Raw genomic sequence first — 9,626 nt, 5'->3', positions numbered from 1 at the left:
GTAGTATGTGAATGGATATTAGCATTAAAAAAATGTTATTTGTCTTCTTTGCAAAAAATTTAAATGTGAGGCCATCTGCAGCAGCGCAAGTGGTAGGGGCATGCTGCCAGATTCTAAAGGCTAAGGGTTCATTTTCCAGGTCTTCTTGAACATGCTGGGATGTGTGGCCATGAACACACCTGTGACTCTGGCTGGCTGAAGGGCCGGGGATGTATCGTGGCTTGGGGATCCCATCAAGGGCACCATACCCTCTCATGAATTAAGTAAACCAAGTTAAAAAATGCACAAAACACATAAACAAATGATAAAACATACTGTCTATGCTCATTTGGCAGATGAATTAGAAATATTTCACTCCTTTGTTTGGCTTCAGTAGTGAGAGTTATATAGAATACAGCTGAAAGTTGGTATTCCATTCTTAAAGAATTTACCATATGACATACTAGAGACTCAGAGTAAATTTTTGTTTTTTTCCCAAAGTGAGGGAGGCAGATGACAATACTGTGCATGCACACACAAACACATACACGGATTAGATAATGGAATGCACAAAATCAATTTTTTAATCCATAGACATCAAATTTTGCATATATCTACTATTTTGTGGTAAAAATATGCTTTGGAAATTTTCTGGAAAATTTTGTAAGTTCCAGGGAAATTATTGTAAAAATGATCCAAAGAGCAAGGGATCTCTTGCAACTCTTTGAGTGGCAGTTGTGAGATAAGTAATCCACAGATATTTCAGCAAAAACACACAGAACACTCGGTTGTTGATTAGTAGCAAAAGAAGAGTGCAGAGATATCTTAAAACCAAGTGAAGAGTAGGCACATATTTCATTACAAGCTATCCTGAGAATAACAAATGAGAAACAAAACAGCTATGAACTTCTAAAATATGGCTTGGTAGGGGTCAATTTATGGATGATTCATCTTATAGTGAGTAAGAATCCAGAAAGATGTAATGAAGGAAAATATAAAATTATAAGAACAACTTGGCTCATATTTTTAATCTAGGAAAATATGATCAACCTGACCTAAATTAATTCTGGCCCTAACATTTTACTACTATTTAAGCTCTGTGCTGAAATTAACTGGTAAATGGCATAGTTATTAACTGGTTTTGGAAAGTTACAGTGTGATCATGACTCAGGGACAAAGTGACCCAGTAAATGGATGTCACAACAGCCCCAGGTCTGAGAGTCAATACATACTGAAACAGGACAGAAAAATCTCCAAGGGGATCTTTCTTCAAAGCTTGTAAGTATGGCCTTTCTCTTTCTAAGACAGCCTCATATTGGGGAAAAATCTAAGCATGTGGAGAATATGCTGTTTCCCATCACTCTTTTTGGGTATGTTTATATTATAGGGACCAAACCAGTGACATTTAACATAGGTCATCGAAGGATACCAAAAAAAGAAATAATTAAAAAAAAAAAAGAAGAAAGAAACAGAAAAAAAAATACCCTTTTGATGATTAAGTAACAGCAAGCAATACCCCGGGCATCTTCCAACCACTTTGTGTGCTTGATTTCCCCTTGGATGTAGGAAATCACTGACTGTTCCCTGTTAGATACAGGGAGGGGGGTAAAGTCTAAATTCTAAACCAGTTACAGCATTAAAAGAAAAAAATTACGTCCTCATTAATGAGCAACCTGACAGCTTCCTTTTGGTCAGAAAAATTTTAAATAGAAGGAACTTTGAACAAGGCTTCCTCATTTTACTCACCAGTTCAATTTAGGTCAACAAATGTATACTACAGGCAGGTACGGTAAAGTTTTGGGATATTTAGAGGTAAATAAGTTCCATCCCTTGATCTGATGGTTGCAGAGGTGATATTTGTGACAATGTGGGAAAAGCTGTGCTGAGAGTATCTATCAGTCAATTTTTAGCTTCTAGCAACAGCAAATGACTGACTGATGTAAACCGAAAAGCAACACATCAAACTACAGTCTCCGAATTGCTGTGAGGTCTGGAGAGTCAGGCCCTTGGCTTATGGAGACAGAGTAGGGGCCAAAACAATGTCACCGAAAAGGTTTACTGTTTCCACCAAGCTCTAGGACCCACAGTGTGCATGACAAATGCTGTGAGTCCTGGCCCCTCCACTCCATGGCTCTACAGTCTGTGGCTGCCAGTCACATCCAGAGCAGGGCCTTGTTTGCACAGCTGCCTCTGCTCAGCACCAGGGTGGATTTTCTTCTGTGCCTGCATCTTTGTGTTGCCAGTTCCCAATTCCAGACCCAGATAGCTGTGTTTGATTAGCCATTCTAAGTGATTTGCCTTTCCCTTATCTGCAAGGGCAGCTGGGACAGCAAATCATCGGGGTTTCAGTTTCTATGTTGGTTGTTACCATGGCAGTATGTGGATGGGATATTAAATTGAGTATGTCATGGTCTCTTTTAGCTTCCATATTCTTTTAGGTGATTCTTTTTCTGTTTTAGTCTTTGAGTTTCTTCTCCTCTCATGAGTTTCTCCCCAAAACGGTATCTGAATGTATGGCACAGGGCAGGACATAACAATATGGCATGGGGGAAAGAGGGAGACCATGTGGTACCTTTTACATTGTAGCTGGCCACCGGAGCTGAGGAGTCTGGTTTAATTCTAGCATATGAACAACAGGCCTTTCTGGAACTCTTTATAAGCATGGCATCTACTGATGGATTATTCTTAACAATTTTTCTCAAGTCATGAAGGTGTGTAGCATAACTTCTTTGTCTTAACTCCTGGCCTGTGTGGTTCATTGGCTCCCTCAGGACCTTCCCATTCCCACACTGAAAGATTTGGGAATAACTAGTCCCTGATTAGTCCTCCCAGCTGGGCCAAGCATGTGATAATGTAGGCTGTGTGGCCTCTGACCCATTGTACTCTTTACTGCTTGCCTGTGTGTTTCTACTGAAGCCCTCTCAGAGTTCCACTCAAGCTCTGGCTTTCTTCTTCCCACACATGTCGTGGAAGTGGCCAGCTCTCCATACTCTTTTTGTGTCAGGAAAAAAAAAGACATGTCCATATTCTATTCTTTTTTCAGGTATAATACATTTAATGACTGCAAGTGATCATCATTTCAGTGGAGAAATAAAGTCATCTTGGGTTAACATACACAAAATATCAACCCAGCCAGATGTCTGTTGAAATTAGTACATAGAAATTGGTATGGAAGGGGCTAAGGGGTCAGAAGGATCTTTTTAAGGAAATGATCTGAGCTTTGTGTTGAGGATAAACTGTAGATCCAACTTTTCATAGCTTAAATTACATCCACACAGGCATGCTAAGGAGCTAGCAGTCCTTAAAATATGATCAGAGGAGAGATAGGAAGACTTCCCAGACGATCGTCACCTTCAGCAGCCTGCTTTTGTTTCTGATGTTGCACAGAAATCTCACTGAGTGAGTCAGCAGGATCTAGAAGGTTCACTTCCTCCATTGTGGCTGACAGCAACAAGACACAGGAGAGCATGTGAGACCAGAGGAACCTATAAATGCAGAGGCGTAAGAAACTAGCAACTGCCAAAAGAATTCCTCTCTGTGGATAGGGGAGATCAGTGATTAAGGGATATTTAAATAGTCCAAAGGGCAGAGTTTTGTCTTAAAAGCCAAGAGATTAGATTATAGCAAAAGGGAGTCACAAATGCTACCGTTGGTCAAAAATCAGAGATGAAGGCAGGGCTAGGTCTTGAAGAGGCAGTCATAGGACTGAGGACTCTTGGGAAGGGAGTCCATACGAAGCTGCTAGAAAACCATGTGCGCAGCATACGAAGAGCTTCTGAGACAGTGCTGACACATTAGACCTCACCTTCCAGCTATTGTCAGAGGTTGAATTCTAGATGAATATCTTGCCTTTCTGCAAATTAAGGTTACAGACTAGACCACAGGAATATTCTGTTAACAGTATTCTTTCCTGGCATGGGAGAGATAGAGATGGTGTTAGACATCATCACCCAGCTTAGAGCTAATGACCTCAGTAATTGCATTCATTTCTTAGTAAAAATATCTTCATGTACATTACTGAGTTAGTGAGGTGGGAATAAAATAAGGTCCTGCCTTTAAACAGGAAGGTAAGGCAGCGTGTGTGTACATATTCACTCAAAATAATGGGATAAGATGTAAAATGGGTTACAAGAGACCTAGATACCATAATACGGAATTCAGTTGGAGAGAATTCAGGTGAAGACAATCTGAGGAGAGTCTCTTGGAAAAGAGCATGAGTCTACTCATTGATCTTTGAAAGAATGGAGAGATCTGAACATTTAAAGATGAATAAAGAGGGTTTCAAGGAGAAGAAACACCATGGAGAACAAAAATGGTAGGGTTTGGGGAAATGGTGAACCATTTGTTTTGGAAGGAATATAAATGACATAAAGGAAAGTTAGGTTCTAGTTGGGAGATGAGGGATCTGCGACACAGGGAAGTAGAACAGCTCAGTTTGGACCGTGGGATGACTCAAGGGGAAACTTCAATAGACCTCAGGGTGGAATAGGCGACCTGGGCAGCATGCAGTCCCAGGATGGATTAGAGATGCAGAGGCATATAGAGTGGAGGAAGAGAAAGTACTGAAAAGGGAAAGGAAACTTCTTTTTCACCATTCTGCTATCTATTTACTTTAGATGAATTCTCCTATTATTACTTTTTAAGATAGAGAGTGCTTGCACCTGCAACAGAGAGAGAGAGAGAGAAAGAGAGAGAGAGAGAGAGAGAGAGAGAAAAGTCCAAAGCCTCAGTTGGCCACATGGTGTTCAACTTTACAGGGCACGTGCACCATTGCTGTACCACAGTGACCACATCGCTTATATTTTTGAACCTACAGAAAGCTATGGCTTGTTTTCTATCCATTCCCTGGGCTAACAGGAATTAAAAAACTACTAAGAGATACTGTATAAACAAATGGGAGAAGCATATTTCCTAGCCTTTTTTTCAATTCTCTATTGTTGACATTGCAAAAAAAAAAAAAGTGAAACAATGATTACATCTTTCATTTTAATACATTTTTAATATTTCTTTTTTCTTTCTCTCCCCAGTTTTCTTTGTCTTGAAATTTGAACTATTAGAAATAATGCTGAGCTGGGACCAGCAGATGATGTAATGGTTATACCACTGATCTCCCACGTAGTTGACTGAAGTTTGAGTCCCAAACCTGGTAAGTTAAAATTCATGCAATGCATGTGCGTGTGTGTCCAAAATCCCAAGAGGAGAATGGAGGAGAAAGTATTGTGGTGTGGTCATCCCCTCATGGGGGTGATTTCTCACTTTCTTCCTTCCTATTTTTGTCTCTCCAGAAAGTGCACATGCCCTACAACAAAAATCTCTCTCTCTTAAAAAAAAAAAATAGAAAGGAAAAGGAAAGCTTTATAAGCTTTATTCTTGCTCACATTTTAAAGCAAATTTTAACCAATCCAGAGCATTTTGGAAAATAAAGACTCAGAGTGTTCTTTATATCTGTGACATCTCTGAGCAACAATCACAGAGTTGGTATAGGAGGAATGAGAGACTGTCAGGCCTCCCTGTCTCTATTCACCTGCTCCACAAGGCAATGAGGCACCTTCACTGCTGAATCACCGAAAGAGAATCTGGCGGGACAGGTTCCATGGCTGTGGCCTGAGGATTTGTTTGCATGAAGACTTTTTATTTCTTGCCAACACTGAGGGAGCCTTGGCAAACATTAAACCACTTTTATTACCTTTTATAGAAATAGGATCGTATTTATAGATTGTTCTTAGATATACCCACTTGCCTTTTTTCCTTATTGTTTTTCTACCAGTTTCCCCTTTCTCCCTAAGTGAAACTAGCTAACCACTCTCTTCTCCTGGTTTCGGGTGAGGAGTCTGAATTGTGGGTGTTGTAGTTCTCTTGCCTCCCAGAGGTTCTGGTTAGGCAGCATTGGAGTCAGACTGGTAGGACTTCGAGTCCCAGGTGACTCAGTAAAGAGGAGGGCAGCTGCCCGCCTGCACAGAGAACAAGGCATGTATGAAGAGCTACCTGATATTGGTAGAGTGACTCCCATTTATTAAAACAATGTGCCTGGACTGAAGAAGCTGGGACTTACTTCTACAAATGTAAGTGTTACTTTTGAAAAAAAAAAAAAATCCTTTTCACTCTTGATGTGTGCTACACATTAGGAAGTTGTATAGTTTCCAGAAAAAATTCAGGAACCTACTTCTTCCTTCCTAAGCACTGGTTGGAAAAATGGAAAGTAACTGGTATTTTGTGCAGTTTTGGGCCATGTGTTAAAATAAACATTAACATTCAGAATAGAATAATACCTTGAGACCTAATTTAAAATAAAATATAAAATCAAAGTATAAAATATTGTGTGTGTGTGTGTGTGTGTGTGTGTGTGTGTGTATATATATATATATATAAAACATAACACAAACCACATTAAAAGTCAACAGTAAAAAAAGAATTCTGACTTGCTTTAAATATGTAGATGATTGAAGTCCTCTGAAAACTTTAAATACTTCAAAAGCCGTCCAGGTATGTTGAAAAAAATGTGGACTTCAAAGTCTGCCAGATTCAGTGGTCCTACTACTTGTTAGATTTGTGACTTTTAACAAGATGTTTCACCTCAGTTTCTTCATTTGTAAAATGGATATAGCCTACTTCATTGGCTAATAGAATTAAATTAACATAGTGCATTGTACTAAATACATGGCTAGAAAGCAACTAATGGAGAGTAACTTGACTTCATCCTAATTAAGTTTCAATTAAACTTCAGAACAAATCAAAGAGAAAAAAAGATGAATACGGTATAATTCAACTTACACGAGGTATCTTGAGTCTTCCAATTCACAGAAACTCCAAGTAGAGAGAGACTGAAGGAGGGGTTCAAGGCAGTTGTTTAATGGGTATAGAATTTCAGTTTTGAAGATAAAAAACATTATGGAGATTGTTTGCCCAGCAACGTAAGTAGCATACTTTATAACACTGTTGAACTTACTAATAGTTAAAGATATAAATTTTATGTTATGTGTTTTATTACCTAATCTAAAAAAAGATCAGAGAGCATGTAGTGAAAATTCTGGTATTTTTCATTTATTAGTCTCCTTGATTTTTTAAAAAAATTGTGTAAGTCCATATTCAGTGGGTCTAATTTTGGGATTGATACTGAATCACCTATGTTAGTGTCTGGTTTTTATAAACAATAGTTTTGTAAAAGATGATGATGCATTTCAGGTGTCTTGACTTCAGTGGTGGTCCTTTTATGCCTTCCTTAGGTTAATTATATGATTATCTTTAATTGTAGTGATTTTCAATATGGTTTCATGGATAGTGTACAGAATCTAGGAATCATGAACTCTTAATTATTAGTTATAATTTACTGGAAAGTTTTAGTTTTTAAAATATAAAGCAGGGACCGGCAGGTCGTGTGGTGGTTAGGGGTGCTGGATTCCCACATGGCTGACTGCGGTTAGAGTCCCGGACCTGGCGGCTTGCTTTCTCACTTTCTCTCACTCTCTCTCAGTCTGTCCCTCTCTGGTCAAACTGTAATAAACAAATGAATAAATAAGTAATTAAAGTTAAATAAAATATAATTTAAAAAACATAAAGAAAATGTATTATTTATTCTAGTTTTCTCACCTTCTTTGTAACTAATTTATAAGTGGAATATTTTTATCTACTTGTGTCTTAGAAATAATAAAGACAATTAAAACAAAATTTGTTGCATACTATCTTATGCTAAAATAGATTAGCTAAGTGAAGGACAAAAGACATTCTGGGATTATGTCAATTTTAAACTTGAAGCATGTCTTCACTCAATTTTTAGGAAATCCTTTTTTTAAAAGATCACACCTATGTTGGGACCAGCAGTTGGCGTAATGGCTATGTCGCTGAACTCCCATGTAGTCAACCGTGGTTCAAGTTCTGGACCCAGTGGCTTAAACTCACGCCGGGTACGTGTGCATGCGTGCCCAAGATCCTGACAGAGAATGGAGGAGAAGGGCTTGTGGTGTGGCCATCCCCCTTGGGGGATGATTTCTTGCTTTCTGTCTCTCTGTCTCTGTCTTTTGGTGAGCGCACATGCCCTATAGCAAAAACCTCTCAAACAAACAAACAAACAAAAAAACCCGATTACAGCTATGTCTAACTATATATTAAGACTAAGCGTCCCCTATGGTATTTGGTGATAACTGAAGAGGATAACCAGTGTTGGTGATGTGTGCCAAGTTTTGTATTTGATATGGCATATAAATGTCATCTCTTTCAAGAGCTATGTCACTAAGTCCAGGATAGCAGTAGAATGAAAATACGGGAGAAAGCTGTAGAAGCACTGAATACATACAGTATACTTCATAAAGGGTAACATGGTTTTTTGTTTTTGAGTGTCATCTATGGTCTGGTTTCTCTAAAAAGTGTCAGTTATTCATTTGACAAGGGTTGCTAGCAGTCCTGTGATGTTCTTCCATTGACTGCACCTAGAGGTTAGAATACAGAGATCAGGCACGCTTGAGGGGATCTTTATCTGCTATCAGAAATGTGCACTTGTAAACAGTGAAGCAAAAGAAGGGCTAATCTGTCAGTCACTTGGCTGTCCTGGAGTCACTGTTTCTTAATCTTGCTCCGTGGAGGGTACGATGCTCACTCTCAGGATTAAAAAGAAGCTTCTAGAAATCTTTCTTTGAACTGTAGCCATTGAAAACCAGGAAAAAATGAACTTGAACTTTATGAGTCATTCAAAAGCTGACTGGAATGACTTTCGAAAATACGAGAAACACACACCCAGGATGCCAGAAGAAGGGGCAATCACAGTGCACTGAATTTCAAGAGGACACAATGGAAAGTGGTGGCACTTGAGCCATGCCTGGAAGGATGTGCCAAAGTGAGATTAATAGAAAAAGGTGAAGAGAATGCCTCATGTCCAGTAGCATTTTCCAAACTTTTGGGCAACATGTGGGCTGGACAGTCAACAACACTGGCATCATATCATAGAATGAGAAAGTTAGCTATTTTTCAAATTTCAGTTCTTCAAGGATAAATTTTGTTGTCATTGATACAGACTGCATATTCTTCTAACACTTGTTTAAGCTTTCTTTGCAACAACAAGAGTAAACAACAGATTTTAGCAGCACAAAGTGTTTAATTACTCTCTTAAAAGAACATTTATTTTTATGGTTATTTATTGCAATAAGTCACATTTTTCCCATTGATCATATTGATAGGAATTAAGCTTTAAAATATTAATCTGAGCTAAAATGAGTGTTGGTTTACAATAGATATTAACATAAAAAAGGCTCAGATGGTAATCGGTAATGGAACAATTGCAATAAGGTACCAAAATGCATGTAGTTCAGGAAACCTGAAATGTATCGAACATAAAAATTAGAAAGTGAGGGACCAGCAGTTAGGGTAATGGCTATGTCACTGAACTCCCATGTAGTCGACCATGGTTCGAGTCTCGGACCTGGTGGCTTAAACTCACGCTGACGCGTGTGCGTGCGTGCCCAAGATCCCAAAAGGAAAATGGAGGAGAAGGGATTGTGGCATGGCCATCCCCCCTGGGGGTGACTTCTCACTTTCTGTCTCTCTCTCTCTCTCTGTCTTTCTGGAGCGCGCACACACCCAATAGCAAAAACCTCTCCAATATATATATATATATATATATATATATTAGGAGGTGAAATTGAATAGATTGTTCTTAT

At 38.8% G+C, this 9,626-nt stretch overlaps 1 protein-coding gene across 1 annotated transcript in view; it reads left to right on the top strand.

The window, feature by feature from the left end:
* Positions 1–5,751: 5,751 nt before the first annotated feature.
* The window catches only part of MACC1 (MET transcriptional regulator MACC1), an 89,586-nt gene continuing 85,711 nt past the window's right edge, over positions 5,752–9,626 (top strand). Inside the window, exon 1 of the mRNA XM_006154478.2 lies at positions 5,752–6,041. The gene's annotated coding sequence lies outside the window, so the exon portion shown is untranslated. The remainder of the gene's footprint in view (positions 6,042–9,626) is intronic.

The sequence above is a fragment of the Tupaia chinensis genome, unplaced genomic scaffold, assembly GCF_000334495.1.
Source record: "Tupaia chinensis unplaced genomic scaffold, TupChi_1.0 Scaffold000410_1, whole genome shotgun sequence".
NCBI lineage: Eukaryota > Metazoa > Chordata > Mammalia > Scandentia > Tupaiidae > Tupaia > Tupaia belangeri.
Note: the sequence above shows the minus strand (reverse complement) of the source record. Positions and strands in the feature narration are given on the sequence as shown.